This window comes from Gossypium arboreum, chromosome 13, assembly GCF_025698485.1.
Source record: "Gossypium arboreum isolate Shixiya-1 chromosome 13, ASM2569848v2, whole genome shotgun sequence".
NCBI classification, from domain to species: Eukaryota; Viridiplantae; Streptophyta; class Magnoliopsida; order Malvales; family Malvaceae; genus Gossypium; species Gossypium arboreum.
This window is the reverse complement of record NC_069082.1, coordinates 90,458,190-90,478,812: the sequence shown is the minus strand read 5'-3', so window position 1 is coordinate 90,478,812 and position 20,623 is coordinate 90,458,190. Positions and strand designations below refer to the sequence as shown.

The window sequence follows — 20,623 nt, the reverse complement described above, 5'->3', positions numbered from 1 at the left end:
GAGAGATATTCAAGTTATACCGCGCGAAGGTCAGAGCAGTCGATCCCTGTAACATGGGTGACTTTAACTAATAAACTGTACCAATTGGCCCGACCAAAAATTCTAGAAATAAATCCATGGATGGATATATGAGTCTAAATTCAGGGAAAATTTACGAAACCAGTTTCCGAGTTTTGAAACTCGAGATATGATTTTTAAGGCGACAGTGACGCAGTTTTTCCAGCCTGACTGGAAATGTCCAATGGATGGGCAAAACAAGTGAACTTGGCTTGCTAACCCCTCGTGTCCGACACCGGCGATGGTCTCGGGTTCGGGGTGTTACATCTTTCCTCTCCCTAGTTTCTTCCTATGAGACATAACATCCCTAAGGAATTTGACGTAATTGGGAATTTTCTCAATGAGCTCTAAAAAAGGGAGGTTCAAATTCATGGCCTTAAACATATTAAGGAATTGTAAGAACTCCTCACTTTCTTTCTTCTTCTTCTCCTCTAGATGTGAAGGAAATGGTATAGGCTTTGGGCTTGGCGGTGGCGTTGGCGGTGGTGGTGGAACAGTTCTATCTTCTAGTTCAACTTGTGTGGGCTCTCTCCCAAATCCTTCTTTCTCTCCCACCCCATCTCCAACACTAGGAGTGCGAGTGTTATCATCCTTCTCACTAACTTCTTTCTCCCCACAATTTGATCGGATAGGTTCCTTAACCACAACCCCTGATCTAAAGGGGACCTCTGTGGCGTGTTCCTTCCTTTCGCTCTTCAGATTAAGTTCGGTATTACTAGATATGCTAGAGGTTAAGTTTTTTTTTTGTAATAATTGTAAAACTTGATCTAATTGACCTTGGATTTGGTGCATATCGGCTTGCACTACATGCAAGCCTTCCTTTAACTTACTTACCCTAATCAACAATAGAGGGTCACTATCATAGGCTAATTTTCTCTCTTGATCTTGGGGTGCCCTAAAAAGAAATGGAGGTTGATATGATGCATTGGGTTTTAGAGGATTAAGGTTTTGGTTCCCTTGATTGGGGGTACACTCCCAACCTAAGTTTAGGATGGTCATATGATTCGAGATTATAGGTGTTGAAGTAAGGGTTATATCCTCTATTCCCCATATAGTTAACCTCCATATAGTTTCCAGCATCATCGTGTCTTGCATTAAAATAGGTTAGATTTGGCTGGTTTTGGACTTGCACCTTGGCTGAACTCATCTCCAATTAATTAAGCCTTTCAAGGAATTTTTTATACTTTTCCTCACTACCAACAGCGTTCACTACCGATTGTTTGGCTCGATATGTGAACTGTTTAGCCGGCCACATATAAAAGTTCATCACCATGTCCTCAATAAGTTGACAAGCCTCGGCGTATGCCTTTGACATGAATGCTACCGTGAATGCTCTGTCAAAACTAGAGCATAAGTTTCTGTTAAGACCATTATAGAAAGCTTGAAGCTGTAGCCAATTTTCAAGCCATGATATGAACACTTGCGAAGCATTAGCTTAAAGCGCTCCCATGCTTCGTACAATGACTTTTCTTCCAATTGTCAAAAATTAGTAATATCTATTTGAAGCTTTATTGTCTTGCTCGGGGGAAAGTACTTCGCCAAAAATTTACTCGCTAGCTCGTCCCAAGTATTGATGGAATCTATCGGTTGTGAATCTAACCACATAAAAGCATCATCAGTAAGAGAGAAAAGGAATAATCGAAGAGGGATAGCGTCATTAGATACCCCATTATATTTAAAAGTATCATAAATGGTTAGATATCTCTTAAGATGTTGGTTCAGATCCTCATTTATTGACCTTTAAAATTGAAGGTTCGATTGTTTCATATGGATCATTACCGGTTTGATTTCTAAGTTATTAGTGTTAATCGCTAAGAGATTAATGCTACCTCAAACAATATCCAAGTTGGGCATCGCGTAGTCAGGTAAAATTCGTTGCTCCATGGGTAGGTGTGGTGGTTGTCAAATCTCTACTTACGGATCTTTGATAGGTTGCTCTCTTTTTGGAGGTGGGACGTCTCTAAGATGTTGCACCCTCCTCACGTGTATGATAATATGTTTCGATTTTGGCTCAAATGGTAAGACACTGTTACTAGTCCAAGTCATACAACTCCTCCTCCAAGCACAAAAGAGTGAAGAAAATTAACTAAAACTTGCAACAAAATAAAATCAAATAGAAAACAAAGTTGTATCTATAAATCCTACCTTTGCTACTTAACTCTACTAAAGATGTTCACTAAAAATTGCTCAATCTTACACCGTCCCTTCGACAATGGAGTAAAAAAATTTGACTGCATTTGCACGTGTACATAAAATAAATGATTTTATAAAACAATTTTATGAGTGCGGTCTTACTACAAGCGTACAAGTCAGTTGTAATATTTATAGTGCTACAATGGAATAACGGAGTATTCCAAGGATCGAAGCTAAAGTAGATGGTGATTAGGCAATAAATAACATACACGATATAATCTAAGTGGCTACAAATACAATTTTATAGTAAGACAAATCATAACAAGGAAATTTTGCAAAAAAATTAAATATGCTAATCTAGGGACTAAATTGCAAAGAGTATAAAATTAAGAAATTAACCAAATAAATGACTAATGGTGGTTGGTTGATTTCAATGTGGTTCATTGATTTTTAAAAAAAGTACATAAATCACTTAAATTACTAAGCGGCTTCATTTTATCTTTCGATCATAATTTTACCGACTTAGACGAATTAGTCTGATTTATCTCTTAATCTCACCGATTAATCTAGGACTAATGAATGAGTGCGCAACAAGATTACTTTTCGGTCTCACTTGCCTAGATATTCCCTTAGGGGTGTCACTTCCTAAGTTTTGAAATCAATTAGTACAGTTTATTCCTTAAAGTTACCCTTTTTCACTGTCTAACAGTTCTGACCCATCTTCACTAAAAATTAATTATCTCATAATACAGGACTCGGATGATGATCCCGTCTATTTCTCTTGAAAATAGACTCATAAGAATTCTAAGCATATAAATTATAACTCATAACTATTTTTGTACAATTTTAAATGACTCTCTCAAATCAGAACAGGGGATTTCAAAGTCATTCTGACTCTATCTCACAATAACTAAAATATTTCATAATATGAAACTCTTTTGCTTACACCATTTCTTCCATGTGAAACTAGACTCATTAGGACTTAAATTTCATATTTTATTCAGTCTCTAACTCAATTTCCAAAACTTTTGGTGGATTTTTTAAGTTGAACTATGGCTACTGTCCAAAATTGTTTTAGTGTAAATTAACGATACTACGTTTATCACACGATATTAATTCATTTTCACCACATTGGTAAGGTTACATATTCATACATCATAAGTATAGACCTATAATCACCAGGTTATCACAAAATCATTCTCATAAGAATGAATTACCTATTTACATTTTCACTAAATGTGCATCATAAACTAAAATCATTTCTCATGAGCTTGGCATACATACCTGTGTTACTCAACATGCTCATATTCATTCATTACTAATCATATAACATGAATTGAATTCACATCTCATCAATTTCATGTAAGTACCTGTACCACTCACAATATGGTCATTACCTTTCTCATTTAGCTTAAACTGTAACTCTCACCATTGAAACATTCGAAAAGCTATCGGATATTCACTAAGCCTCAAACATAGGGTATAATGCCGATGCCATGTCCTAGACATGTTCTTACACTAGCTCTCTCATATTCGTGCTGATGCCATGTCCCAGACATGGTCTTACACTGACACATCTCATAGCCGATGCATGTCTCAGACATGTCTTACACTAGCTTACATCTCGAGGCCGAGGCATGTCCCAGACATGCCTTACACTAGCTCTTGTCTCAATGCCGATGCCATGTCCAATACATGATCTTACACTGGCTCTCATAATGTGGCCGATGCATGTCCCAGACATGTCTTACACTGGCAAACAAATAACCCGAATGTCATGGCATGAATATCTGAATTGTTTCTTAAGGTTCAAACGAGAATTCTACTATCTCAATATTCATCATACATAATCATTTCCACAACCAAACAATTCATGCTATATCAATTTAAACACATATAATAACAATGTAGTTGTATTATTTACATACAACTTACTCGTTTCAATGGAATATCCTATTCCATCAAATCTCCAAGCATTCAATCAACACATAAATGTTATTTACATTTGACATCACATTCTCATATACAATATCATCAACATAAACTTTAACACAATCATGGCAAGAAATATTTTCAAGTATAATAACAATGGAATAAATATCATGCTCATTTAATCGCACGGACTTACCTCGAATGCAATTTTGGCTAATTACGCCATTTTAGTCCATAACCTTGTACTTTCCGATTTAAACCAGCCCAAATCTCGATTTTCTTGATCTAGCATGATGAAATTCACTTATTTAATCATTACATTAATTAAAACATTCTAAAATTCAAAATTTGGCAAAATGACCATTTTGACCTTAAACTTTACAACCTTAGGCTCGTAAATCAATCTTTACAACCCTAAGAAATAGGGTCACACACCCGTGTGGACATAGGGACACGCCCATGTCCTCAGGCCCTTGTAACTCTCTGTTTATAATGTCAGCATGCACATCGAACCACATGGCCGGGCCACACTCTCGTGTCTCTAGGCCATGTCCCTCACACGGTTGAGACATACATTCGTGTCTCAGCCCATATGGCCAACACTTAGGCTATTTTCCAAGCCTTCATGTTACCCATAATCTCTTACAAACTTATGCACATCAAAATCTCAAATCATGACATCATTTTAGTGATTAAACACTTTTTATTAAGACATATCCTTAACATTAACATGTCCTCTTACAAGTAATGCATCTACTCATGCAATACCAAGTCTAGATTCCTTATTTCACATTTATAAAACTTGTCATTTTGATGACCACTTTTACCATTATACTATGGTTACCAACTTATCCATCAAGCACTCAAGTTCAATCATTATCACGTTGTGTTTATAACGTGCGATTACTACATGGCTATGACCACCTCAATTGTTCATAGGGCATACATCCAACACACATGTCATATTCCTAACCATGCATGACAAACAAACATAATCACCTTATAAACATTAGACATGACATGAATAGCTAGGCTTACAAGGCAAAATTAATATGAGCCACATCTCATGGCCATATACATATAACTCAACATAAGCCAACACATTTGGCCAAATCAAAATAATACATTTCAATCAAATAGATCCCTATACATGCCACTCACTTGAAATTTCTAATATATGTTTCATTACTCCAAAGGTAGCGACTTGATAGTGTGATACTGCCTCCGACGATCTCCAACCTCGAGCTAACCTGAAAACATTAAAGAAAAGGAAAGGAAGGGAGTAAGCTTTATAGCTTAGTAAGACCATATGAAAATAATAAGCAAATTATCAACTTGCTTCTCATGGAAATACAACCCTATTTGCATTTTTACTAATGTTCTAGTCAAGCTGTTTTCTTGAGTCACAGTCACTAAATTATTTATATCTGGAGCAACGGAACACCAAATTAAGTTTTCCTAATTTTATTTGAAACTAGACTCACATATCTTTTTACCATAAATTTTTCAGCAATTTTGGTTCAACCAATTAGTACAATTTATTCCTTAAAGTTACCATTTTTAGCTATCTAACAGTTCTAACCCCTCTTCACTAAAAATTAATTATCTCATAATACATGACTCAGATAATGTTCCCGTTTATTTATCTTGAAAATAGACTCATTAAGAATTCTAAAAATATAAATTATAACTCATAACTATTTTTGTAAAATTTTAAATGATTTTATCAATTCAGAATAGGGGATTTCGAAGTCATTCTGACACTATCTCACAACAATTAAAATATTTCATAATATGAAACTCTTTTGCTTACAGCATTTATTCTGTGTGAAACTAGACTCATTAAGCTTTAAATTTCATATTTTATTCAGCCTCTAACTCAATTTCCACAATTTTTAGTGGATTTTTAAATTCGAACTATGGTTGCTGTCTAAAACTGTTTTAGTGTAAATTAACTATACTACGTTTATCACACCATATTAATTCATTTTCGCCACATTGGTAAGGTTACATATTCATACATCATAAGTATAGACCTATAATCACAAGGTCATCACAAAATCATTCTCATAAACATGAATTACCTATTTACATTTTTACTAAATGTGCATCATAAACTGAAATCATTTCTCATGAGCTTGACGTACATACCTGTGTTACTCAACATGCTCATATTCATTCCTTACTAATCATATAACAGGAATTGAATTCACATCTCATCAATTTCATGTAAGTACCTGTACCACTCACAATATGGTCATAACCTTTCTCATTTAGCTTAAACCGTAACTCTCACCGTTGAACCATTCGGAAAGCTATCGGATATTCACTAAGCCTCAAACATAGGGTATAATGTTGATGCCATGTCCCATACATCTTCTTACACTGGCTCATCCATCAAGTCAATGCCATGTCCCAAACATGTTCTTACACTAGCTCTCACATATTCGTGCCGATGCCATGTCCCAAATATGGTCTTACACTGACACATCTCTTAGCCGATGCATGTCCTAGACATGTCTTACACTGGCTTACATCTCGAGGCCGATGCATGTCCCAGGCATGTCTTACACTAGCTCTCGTCTTAATGCCGATGCCATGTCCCAGGCATGGTCTTACACTGGCTCACATAATGTGTCTGATGCATGTCCCAGACATGTCTTACTCTGGCACACAAATAACCTGAATGTCATTGCATGAATTTCCGAATTGTTTCTTAAGGTTCAAACAGGAATTCTACTATCTCAATATTCATCATACATAATCATTTCCACAACCAAACAATTCATGCTATATCAATTTAAACACATATAATAACAATGTAGTTGTATTATTTACATACAACTTACTCGTTTCAATGGAATATCCTATTCCATCAAATCTCCAAGCATTCAATCAACACATAAATGTTATTTACATTTGACATCACTTTCTCATATACAATATCATCAACATAAACTTTAACACAATCATGGCAAGATATATTTTCAAGTATAATAACAATGGCATAAATATCATGCTCATTTAATCGCACGAACTTACCTCGAATGCAATTTCAACTAATTACTCCATTTTAGTCCATAACCTTGTACTTTTCGATTTAAGCCAGCCCAAATCTTGATTTTCTTGATCTATTAAGATGAAATTCACTTATTTAATCATTACATTAATTAAAACATTCTAAAATTCACAATTTGGCAAAATGATCATTTTGACCTTAGACTTTACAAAAATTATGATTTTGCTCTTAGGCTCGTAAATCGATCTTTATCAAATTTCCTCCTTTACCAAGCCTAGCTGAATCCTTTTTATAACTATAGAAAATCATAATTTCAATTATTACACACATTACTCTCTATTTTACAACCTTTATAAAATGATACTTTTAGGTGTTTTCATACTAACACCTTTCACAAAAGTTGTTTATTTCACAAATAAGATTCATTTTCTTCCATAAAAATGCAGCAAAAAACATGAATATTCTCATGGTAAAACCCAATACTTTCAACCATTTTGCAAAATAATCCCCCCATTAGCTAAATTAAGCTACAAGGGTTTCAAAAATACAAAAATTATCAAAAATAAGCATCCAAATCACTTACTTGCAAGGGATAATAATGGCTGATATTTTTAAGTCTTAAAAACCTCTTCTTTGATGGAAATTTCGATGGGGAGAAGATGAGGAAAAAGATGATATCTTTTTCTCTTTCTTTTATTTCTATTTTATTCAATTTTAAGTCACCAACCCACCTAACATTGACAACTTGGTCAAATCTTGTCCCTATGGCCGGCCAAGCTTTTTTAAAGGGCCTATTTGCAGTTTAAACACCTCCAATTTTGGTTCCCTGAAAATTTAACACCTTTGGCTAGTAAAACAAAACTTTTTCCCTTTATGCGATTTAGTCCTTTTTCGAAATTAAGCTCATAAACGCTAAAATTAATTCACCAAAATTTTCATGCACTCATATAATCATGCTATAACTCATAAAATAATATTAAAAATAATTTTTCTGGCCTCGAAATAGTGGTTTTGAAACCGTTGTTTCGACTAGGCCCAAAATCGAGCTATTACATTTGCGGCCTTTTTCATGAAAGTAAAATATTGTCACTCATCTCATCTACTCAGTTTTTAATCGTGTTATTTTTAGGTGTACTTGTTTCCCTTCATTTGACGATACGAAAGTATTTAACGGTTAGCGTAGGTGCAGAATTTAGCAAAAACTAGTGTCATATTAATTTTGCTTAAAGTTGTTGATTTGGCTGGATATTTCTAAGGCTTTTTAGTAATGCTTAATTATTTATTTTTGATATAAAATTGATCATAGGTGCTGATCATAACATCCTGGACCAATAGTAAAAAGAAAACTTATTCGCACTATTGCTAGGCATTGTACCAATGTAAGATTGATCGCTTTTTCAAATCTGAAACTTGTTATGGAAACATTGTTTTGGTTGAACCCTTAGGGGTGTTTCTAGGTTGGTATTAAGTTTAAAATTAATGTTTACTTTTTGTTTTTGGATCAACGATTGTTTAAGATTTAAGGTGAGAAAGTACAAATTTTTACAGCGTAGTGTTGTGAGTTGCGACTTAAGGTATGGGTCCTAACTCGAAATAATTGTTTGTAATACATTAAAATATATTTTAAATTGATAAATATTGTTTCCTAGTCGGGCATGGCCGAGTGGCCAAATGAGAAAATTAAATGGTGTCGAACAAGGTACGTAATCTATAATTGATCGAATGATGAGTCATTAAAATTTGCATGAATGCAAAATTTCACATGTCTGATTAATTGATTGCATGCTTGATATTGATGGACATTGTACTAAAATGATATGGATTGCTATTGGTTATTGATTGTATAGCATGCGACTCATTGAGTCACTAATTGATTTCATGTTAAGTATGTTTAATTGTAATGCATATTGTATATATGTTACATACTATTGATGCCATGATTATCGATTAACTGAAAGCACGAAATCAATGTACCAAAATTGTTACCATAAGCATGTAAAACATGCCATTGTTCTGAAACTGAACTTGTTCAGTGATTGTATTGTCATGCTACATATGCATGGGATGGGTTATTGTGGTTGGCGGAGGAGTTTCGTAGAGTATTGGCAACAGTTATAGTTCGCAATATTGTTGTCAGTGCACTGCACTAGGAATACCGAGGAGATTGAAAAATTTTTAATTGCATTATTGGCAGTTTGACTGCATTATTGGTGGCTACTTTTGGTAGTTTAACTATATTACTGTTACTGATGGCTTGTCCACTCTATTGGCAATTTATCTACATTACCCTTATTGGCAGCTCATTTGGATATATTTGTTGTTTATCTGCATTACCATTACTTTTGGCTTGTTCATAATATTAGCAACTTGTTTGCACATATTGGTAGCTTATTAGCATTATTGTACTGGTGGTTTATCCACATCGTGTAACGTCCCCTAACCCTATACTGTCACCGGAACAGGGTTACGAGACATTACCAGTCAGTACAGTCCAATTTCGGGCATTAATTAAAATAAATAGTCACACACATCCTAGTTTTAAGATGTCATCACTTTAATGGGCCCTCGTGGTCCAATATGAACAATAAATTCAATTCAGGACTAATTTAGAATCACTACGAATTTTTAGTAAATTTCAAAATTCATACTACATACCGTTGCCAACCATAATTTACTCATTTCATCAATACTTTTACAACCTAAATGACTCTCATTAAACATCCTGGGTACATGCCATTATCAATACTCAACATACTTTACCTTAATGAATTCAGGATCGTCTTGGGATGCTGATTCAACGTACTATCTTTACTTAACTGCAAGACGAAACAAACCGTGACATTGAGTATAGTATACTCAATGATATTTCTATAATCCGAACAATTAATAATATAACAAATACTTAAGATCATAATAACAATTACAATTATTCAATTATTTATTCATAGATAAATTTCAACTACTTACCATATAAATTTTATACAAATCATATAATAAACACAATAACATAATTGTTCAATTCTTAACTAAATCCATTATTATTTACTCCATTCTTTCACTTACTACTCGGTATAGCTTTCCTTAATTTACTCACAATTCAATATCATTAAACTATATTCAACTATACACTTATCAATCATATTCCATTTTAATTCATTTCAATAACAGTCAATTTCATTTATATCATATCAACTTACTATCCTCGATAGCTTTCAAATATATACATACGATTCATATATCTCAAATCACATTTCAATTCATCAAGTGGCATCATATATCATCAATTCGAACTCAATCATTTCATGAACCTTTGGTTCATATTTTCAATTTCATATCTAAATTTTCAATTCTCAATTCAATTTCTCGTTTCATTTCAATAGCTTGATCAATAAAATTTATTCAATTTATCTTTCACTTATTTACCCCTATTAATAAACCCGAACTTTGACGGATACACGGATTCCAACCTAAACACACCAGTACGGCACATTGTGCCTAAAACGGTACATAGTACCTGATCAGTATACGACACATAAAGTGCCTAAAATGACACACGAGGTGCCTGATATGACACACGAGGTGCCTGAAATACGACACATAAAGTGCCTGATCGATAAAGCCGGCAAATCCGTACACTTCTAGATCCTATGGCATGCCAATTATATCCGACTCAGCCCGACTAGTTAATAGGGTAGTTCATTCACTTTCTCAATTTAATAATTCTTTCATCAATATACCATTCTGATAATCACATATATTTACCAATTTTCACAATTCATACAATTTCATTCTATTCAACAATATATTTCAATTATTCACATTAATTCATAATTCAATACAATTCAATTCACTTTTCAATATCAAATATTCAAATATCACAATCTCATATATTCATATCAATTTCCTCATATTTCTAATCAATATATTTTTCAATATAATATTCATTCAAGATTCAAATTTCTACATAAATCATATATATTATATAATTCAATTAATATAAATTCAATCAAAATAATTTCAATCAATATAAATTCAATAAATTCATCGCATACCAAAATCAATCCGTTCCAATTGTAAAACATCATAATTCTAACACTAACAATTGCCATATGTATATAAATATAACAAATAATAACTAAGTTCGGATTATAGAAATATAAACCGTAATTTTCGAGCTAACTCCCGTTGACTTTGTCTTGTCCTTTCTTAGCCAAGATTTCTGGTACCACATTGACTACGAAATTAATACAATTCATAATCATTAATACATTACTAATTCATATCTTGAGTTACAGAATTCTAAATTAAGATCTTCTAATTTTTCCTAAAACTAGACTCACAAATCTTCTTACAATAAAATTTTCAGAATTTTTGGTTTAGCCATTAAGTACAATTTATTCTTTAAATTCACCCCTATTCTGCTGTCTGACAGTTTCGTCCCTTCTTCACTAAAAATTAATTATCTCACAGTACAGAACTCGGATAATATTCCTATTGATTTCTCCTGAAAATAGACTCATTAGGGATTCTAAACATATAACTTTAATCCTCTAATTATTTTTATTCAATTTTTGGTGATTTTCCAAAGTCAAAACAGGGGAACCCGAATTCATTCTGACCTTGTCTCACAAAATTCATTATATCTCATAATTTACAATTCAATTGCTTATATTATTTCTTCTATAAGAAACTAGACTCAATGATATTTAATTCAATATTTTATTCATCCTCTAATTCAATTTCTACAATGTTTGGTGATTTTTCAAACTTAGACTACTGCTGCTGTCCAAAATAGTCTTAGTACAAAATGTTGATTTACTTTAATTTCAATTTAATTCTAACTAAATTCACTTACTTTTCTATCTTAATTCATACTTTTATTTCTACTCAATTTTTAACCAAACTTAGACATAATTATCTATTTTTCATCATAAAACCATAATTTCAAAATTCTTTCAATTTAGTCCTTAAAGCATAAAACTTATGAATCACTTTACAATTCAATCCTTATATCATTTCTAACTTGAATTTCTATCAATTTAGCCCTTAATTCATCATTTTATTTAACATGGACAATATCTAGAAATCTAATAACTTTTAAAATATCAACTTAATTTCATCAAAACTTTGTTCTAAAACTTCTAAAACATCAAAATTAAGTAAAAAGGGCTTGATTGACTTACCTATTAAAGCTTAAAGCTTCAAACCTTAAATTTTCTCTTTTCTCCCTTTCTTTCTTTCTTTTCTCCCTGCTCTCTATTTCGTTTCATTCTGTTTCTATTTCCTTTCATTTGCTTCTTTAGTTTATATAATATAATATAATATAATATAATTAAAACATAAAATATCTTTATTATATAATAATATAATAATATAATAATATACTAAACATAAAAAAAATCTTAGATTTTCTTCACGATAAATCGCCTCAATTTATACTTTTGTATAATTGTCCTTTTAGTCCTTTTTATTTTCTTTTAATCTATAATTCAACTTTTACCCTTATTCAATTTAGTCCTTTTCTTAATTACTCTTAATTAAATTAAATTCACTTAATTAAACTCTAATTAACCACTATTTTACTTGTAAATATTTTTAATAAATATTTACGAATCCTTTTCGTAAACGGAGACCCAAAATACACTTTTTTCAGAAGCAGTAAAATTCGGTCATTACATTTCTCCCCTTTTATAAATTTCGTCCTCGAAATTTACCGAGAGAGGTGGGGTATAAGTACAAAGATCTCATTGTTCCTCTCGGTTCCCATATTGCTTCCTCAATATTATGACATTACCGCTCGGGCTAGTATCTCAACGGCTTTTTTCATACTATAGATTACATCAAATCTCAATATCCTTTGTCGATATAACATGCAAGAGATTTGATCTCTATAATCTTCTGAGCTTTAAATCATTAAAAATTATCATAAACTTTCTGTAACTTTAGAAGCAAAACCAAACAATATTTTACCGGTCCAAATTTTCTACAACTTCACATAGCCCAACAGAACAAGAACTTAATTTCTCTTTCAACCCGATCTTCAAAATGTTCTTCCAAGGTGAATCTCTAAGAAATACCATATCACTAACAAAATACTCAATATCCCAACATTTCAAGTCTATATATAATTTCAGTTTGTCAAAACTACTTTCAGTCTATCTCGAATTACTTCTACTTTTCTTCAATTTCACGAATCAAACAGCTCCGCATATTCTTTTTCAAAAATAGAGATAATTCCAACTTAGATTCCATAAAAATTCTATCCCATTTCCATTCTGATGTCACCCTTTGGTTGTATGATTCAAGATATCTGTACCTAATATAAACATTTATATGCAAATTCAAAGTATTGCTTTTCTTTTCCTAGTCTTCAATACATCTATCTCAAATCACTGTACATCTTATTCTTCCAGAATGCATAGACATAGTACTACTATAATTTCATGCAAATTCTCTTGTATAAGTTCTGAATCCCTCTGTTCAGCTTTTATTTCTAAATAGCAAACAACCATCATATCCAATCCGAAATGAAATCATCTGTATATTATATCCATTTAACCGATAACTCATTACTACATTTCTGAGCTTCGCAGATCTGCTGTAAAGAAGTCAGTTTAATTTTTTTTATCTCTACCAAAATTGATCCATCTTCAAATGATAATAGTCAGATGTTCATAGCTCATAACACAAAACAAAGCTTTCAATTTGAATATACATACATTCATTTGTCTTTTTTGGATGATAATTAATTATCATATCTTCATCTTTTAATGCAAGAACAATAACTACCACTTCCGAATCAAGTATCAAATAATTCTTCCCATGTGATTCTAACATTTCGTAACATAAACCATTACTTCACTCCTTTTTTTTTGCATCAAAACACTGCTATCCTGTAAATCACAAGTTTCTTTATCGAATTTCAGACTAAACCAGAACTAGTGCTTCAGTTAACTGAGCTTTCAATTAATCGGAACCTTGCTAACGTCTATCAGATCATTCCAATTCCATATCTTTCTGTAATAACCGACTAGTTTTAGGAAACCTCTGATTTCAAATATATTTTTCACTATCATTTCAGTTACAAAATCTATAGCACATTCAACTTCTTCAATCAACAGTAGTTAGGGCAACTCTTCTGGAAACACATTAGAATTCTCTTGCACTATTGCCATTGATTTAAACCTTAACTTAAATATTTTAATATTCAATATATAAACAAGGTAAATACCATGACCCCTTTCCGGCATATATCTGTGTTGGCATGTTCAATATCATAATAGACAATTAGCTCAATCTTCTCTGATTCAACAAAATATTTCATCATCTTGATCTTGCAACATATTATACTTCTGCTTATAATTTACCACCATATCATGCAGAATTAACCATTCCATTATTGAGATTATATCAAACAGTAAGAACATCAAATCGATCAGAAAACAGTAGTATCATTATCAAACAGTTCCTGCAGATCTTTTCAGCCCATAAATACAAATCTGAAAAATTTAATGCTTCAATCCAAAAATTTCAGCAAACTCAACAGACAAATCTTTAATAGATACTGAACTTATGTAATCATAGGAATAGTCAAACCAAGATCAATTTAAAATAATCATATTAGTGTCGATAAAGAAGAAAGTACCTATAATGACATCCGGTAGAGATAAATCTTCTCATATACAATTAACATATACCCTGGCTAATGTTCATTCTCCAGATTTTACAGTGAAGTCATTTGTCACACTTTGGCTTTCACTCGTATTTCTGAGATTACAAGGTAACCTACCTCTGTTAACTACATTACTCGGTCTTGAACTCTGAATAATGTTTTTTTCAATTTTCTTCAAGCAATCACTAAGATCATAATCAGAAGAATCGTATCTAATCACATATTCCACTTTTTATTCTACATTACATTCTTCAAACATTTTGTACCATATATTCTCTGTCGAAATACACTCTCTGATATATTTATTCAATCAAACACATTCCCTTCATACACAGTTTCAATCATATAACTCTGTTTAAACTTCAGGAATTCTTTACATCTCTGATCAAGAAATCTCTGGCTCGTATATACATTTCTTTCAGAACTCATTTCAGAAAGTTTTACAAATAACCCTTTCTTAACCACAACATAAATCAATGTTTTCTACCACTGATAACCTAAATCTTTTAACAGAAATATCATACCCTTCTAACATTTAATCAGTGAACAGAACAATTCATTTACAATCCCGATAATATTTTCTAACCAGATTTCAGTTCTTTCAAGATCATTCTCAACTGTAATTCTCAATTCATCCACACTATATATATACATGTACAGATCATTAACAGCAGATAACTTACCCGTTTAGACAAGCTCTATACCTTGAAGCACTTCGGGAACCGAGTAAGAAACAGGAGGGATAGATACTGTAGCAGATACAATTTCTTCTACTCACTGAAGAACATCAGTTATAATTCTAAATCATTATTTATCATTTCTTTTTCTATTATTTCATCAGTCATTATTCAGTAATTAATTACCCATTGAGTTTATACCCAGTGTTGTTGATTCAGTTTTCATCTAATTCACGAGACTATTCGTCTCCAGTACACATTTCATAATCAACACCATCGATATTCTCCTCTAACATTTTCACTATAAAACAGTACCAAACAAATATATCAGCATTCGATCCCGACTCAATTTCGACTCAATTATGGCATGTACCTCTAGACTCTCGATTTAGTCTGAGAATCGGCTAAACCTGAATAGCTCTGATACCACTAAATTTGTAACGTCCCCTAACCCTATACCGTCACCGAAACAGGGTTACGAGACATTACCAGTCAGTACAGTCCAATTTCGGTCATTAATTAAAATAAATATTCACACACATCCTAGTTTTAAGATGCTGTCCCTTTAATGGGCCCTCGCGGTCCAATATGAACAGCAAATTCAATTCGGGACTAATTTAGAATCACTATGAATTTTTAGTAAATTTCAAAATTCATACTACATACCGTTGCCAACCATAATTTACTCATTTCATCAATACTTTTACAACCTAAATGACTCTCATTAAACATCCTGGGTACATTCCATTATCAATACTCAACATACTTTACCTTAACGAATTCGGGATCGTCTTGGGATGCTGATTCAACATACTATCTTTACTTAACCTGCGCACGGAAACAAACCGTACGCTGAGTATGGTATACTCAATGGTATTTCTATAATCCGAACAATTAATAATATAACAAATACTTAAGATCATAATAACAATTACAATTATTCAATTATTTATTCATAGATAAATTTCAACTACTTACCATATAAATTTTATACAAATCATATAATAAACACAATAACATAATTGTCCAATTCTTAACTAAATCCATTATTATTTACTCCATTCTTTCACTTACTACTCGGTATAGCTTTCCTTAATTTACTCACAATTCAATATCATTAAGCTATATTCAACTATACACTTATCAATCATATTCCATTTTAATTCATTTCAATAACAGTCAATTTCATTTATATCATATCAACTTACTATCCTCGATAGCTTTCAATATATACATACGATTCATATATCTCAAATCACATTTCAATTCATCAAGTGGCATCATATATCATCAATTGAACTCCAATCATTTCATGAACCTTTGGTTCATATTTTCAATTCATATCTAAATTTTCAATTCTCAATTCAATATCTCGTTTCATTTCAATAGCTTGATCAATCAAATTTATTCGATTTATCTTTCACTTATTTACCCTATTAACAAACCCGGACTTTGACGGATACACGGATTCCAACCTAAACACACCAAGATCGACACATTGTGCCTAAAAGCGGTACATAGTACTGATCGATATCGACACATAAAGTGCCTAAAATGACACACGAGGTGCACGATCGACACACGAGGTGCCTGATACGACACACGAGGTGCCCGAAATACGACACATAAAGTGCTTGATCGATAAAGCCGGCAAATCCCGTACACTTCTAGATCCTATGGCATGCCAATTATATCCGACTCAGCCCGACTAGTTAATAGGGTATTTCATTCACTTCTCAATTTAATAATTCTTTCATCAATATACCATTCTGATAATCACATATATTCACCCATTTTCACAATTCATACAATTTCATTCAATTCAACAATATATTTCAATTATTCACATTAATTCATAATTCAATACAATTCAATTCACTTTTCAATATCAAATATTCAAATATCACAATCTCATATATTCATATCAATTTCCTCATATTTCTAATCAATATATTTTTCAATATAATATTCATTCAATATTCAAATTTCTACATAAATCATATATATTATATAATTCAATCAATATAAATTCAATCAAAATAATTTCAATCAATATAAATTCAATAAATTCATCGCATACCAAAATCAATCCGTTCCAATTGTAAAACATCATAATTCTAACACTAACAATTGCCATATGTATATAAATATAACAAATAATAACTAAGTTCGGATTATAGAAATACAAACCATAATTTTCAAGCTAACTCCCGTTGACTTTGTCTTGTCCTTTCTTAGCCGAGATTTCTGGTACCACATTGACTACGAAATTAATACAATTCATAATCATTAATACATTACTAATTCATATCTTGAGTTACAGAATTCTAAATTAAGATCCGCTAATTTTTCCTGAAACTAGACTCAAAATCTTCTTACAATAAAATTTTCAGAATTTTTGGTTTAGCCATTAAGTACAGTTTATTCTTTAAATTCACCCCTATTCTGTTGTCTGACAATTTCGTCCCTTCTTCACTAAAAATTAATTATCTCACAGTACAGAACTCGGATAATATTCCCGTTGATTTCTCCTGAAAATAGACTCATTAGGGATTCTAAACATATAACTTTAAGCCTCTAATTATTTTGCTTCAATTTTTGGTGATTTTCCAAAGTCAGAATAGGGGAACCCGAATTCATTCTGACCTTATCTCACAAAATTCATTATATCTCATAATTTACAATTAAATTGCTTACATTGTTTCTTCTATAAGAAACTAGACTCAATAATATTTAATTCAATATTTTATTCATCCTCTAATTCAATTTATACAATTTTTGGTGATTTTTCAAACTTAGACTACTGCTGCTGTCCAAAATAGTCTTAGTACAAAATGTTGATTTACTTTAATTTCAATTTAATTCTAACTAAATTCACTTACTTTTCTATCTTAATTCATACTTTATTTCTACTCAATTTTTAACCAAACTTAGACATAATTATCTATTTTTCATCATAAAACCATAATTTCGAAATTCTTTCAATTTAGTCCTTAAAGCATAAAACTTATGAATCACTTTACAATTCAATCCTTATATCATTTCTAACTTGAATTTCTATCAATTTAGCCCTTAATTCATCATTTTATTTAACATGGACAATATCTAGAAATCTAATAACTTTTAAAATATCAACTTAATTTCATCAAAACTTTGTTCTAAAACTTCTAAAACATCAAAATTAAGCAAAAAGGGCTTGATTGACTTACCTATTAAAGCTTAAAGCTTCAAACCTTAAATTTTCTCTTTTCTCCCTTTCTTTCTTTCTTTTTCTCCCCTGCTCTCTGTTTCGTTTCATTCTGTTTCTATTTCCTTTCATTTGCTTCTTTAGTTTATATAATATAATATAATATAATTAAAACATAAAATATCTTTATTATATAATAATATAATAATATAATAATATACTAAACATAAAAAAAATCTTAGATTTTCTTCACGATAAACCACCTCAATTTATACTTTTTGTATAATTGCCCTTTTAGTCCTTTTTATTTTCTTTTAATCTATAATTCAACTTTTACCCCTTATTCAATTTAGTCCTTTTTCTTAATTACTCTTAATTAAATTAAATTCACTTAATTAAACTCTAATTAACCACTATTTTACTTCGTAAATATTTTTAATAAATATTTACGAATCCGTTTTTCAGAAACGGAGACCCGAAAATACACTTTTTCTGTAACGGTAAAATTTGGGTCATAACACATCGTGCTTTGGCTCTCACTATTTAGAGTTCGGTAGATAAGTTGTGGGGAACTCGTGGTATGTAGTGAATGGTTAGGTAGGAACCTTTTGCATTGCATGTGACAGCCCTAAATTGACCCTAGTCGGGAAGTGGTTTTGGGACCACAAAATCGAGTCACAAAAATAATTAACCGTCATATTTGATGCTTATTATGTGTATATATGCATGTGTGAAAATTTCATGTTTGAATTTAGTCAATTGCATGTGAATTTAGTTAATAGGACTTATGTGTGACACTTTTGAAATGTGATAGGTTAATCTATAAGGATCTATTAGTGCATGTTATGAAAATAATGGGTTTGCATGTCAAATTTCCACCTATGACAAGTAGTGGCCGGCCATGATGGGTTATATACATGCAATATGTATTAATTATTAGTTAGTAGCTTTATATTATATAACATAAATAAATAAATAAATAAATAAGGGAAAAAGTAATTGAAATAAGGAAATGAAGGGTGATGAAAAAAAAAAAGCTTGAGTTTCTTTCTTTTTGGCCGAATGTAAAGAAGAAAATGGGAGAAAAGCATTAGGTCATCTTAAGTGAGCATTAAGGTAAGAAGTTATGTTAATTCTTGAAATTTTGGTTAATCTTGAATGAGGTATCAAGTTATTTTAGTAACCCATGTTGAATTTTTGATTGTGGGAATGAGTAGGGTTTCGGCTATGGTAATTAATAAGGGTGATTGTTGTTGTTTCATGATAAATTTAGATGAACAATGGTAGATGAGTGTTTGAACTATACAAATGAGCATATGTGAGCATTGGGTGCTAAGGGAAAAGAATCGGCTACCTTATTATGTACCAAGACCGAATGTGAATTTGATTATGTTTGAGTAATTTATGTACTTAAAATTGATGTAGTATAAGTTACCATGTTCTTGCCGAATATGTAATTGATAAAGGAGGAGTTGTTATTGAACGTTAGGCTAACCGAATATGTAATTGATAAAGGAGGAGTTGTTATTGAACGTTAGGCTAAGTCCCTAGTGGATGGATGAATTGATAATAATTGTGTATAAAGATTTGCTTTACTATGTTTTTGTTAACAAGATGAGAAATGAGTTAAGATGGTCTTGTGATATGGTTGCTAAGTGGTATGGAAATGTTTGGTAATGGCTAGCCATTGGAATGGCTGATCATGGTCCTATTGGTGCTACGTACGTCATGGCTAATCGGGATTTCCCTTGAAAATAATGTATGTCAATTTGCTAGTTGATTCATGGAAAATTATGAAATAGGTAAAATCTACCTTAAAATAGATGCTGACAGCAGCAGTGACGTAAGTTGGAAAAATAACTACAAATAGTAGGAATGTAATTAAATAATGAATAAATTATGTAATCGAACCTTGATGAGTCTATTTTCATATGGAAGAAGCGAAA

General features: G+C 31.7%; 1 non-coding gene across 1 annotated transcript; it reads left to right on the top strand.

Moving 5' to 3' along the window:
• The first annotated feature begins 1,459 nt into the window (after positions 1 to 1,459).
• Positions 1,460 to 1,566, top strand: LOC128287076 (small nucleolar RNA R71). Its single transcript, XR_008277776.1, has one exon. It is a non-coding gene; the product is annotated as a small nucleolar RNA R71 (small nucleolar RNA).
• Positions 1,567 to 20,623: the final 19,057 nt, after the last annotated feature.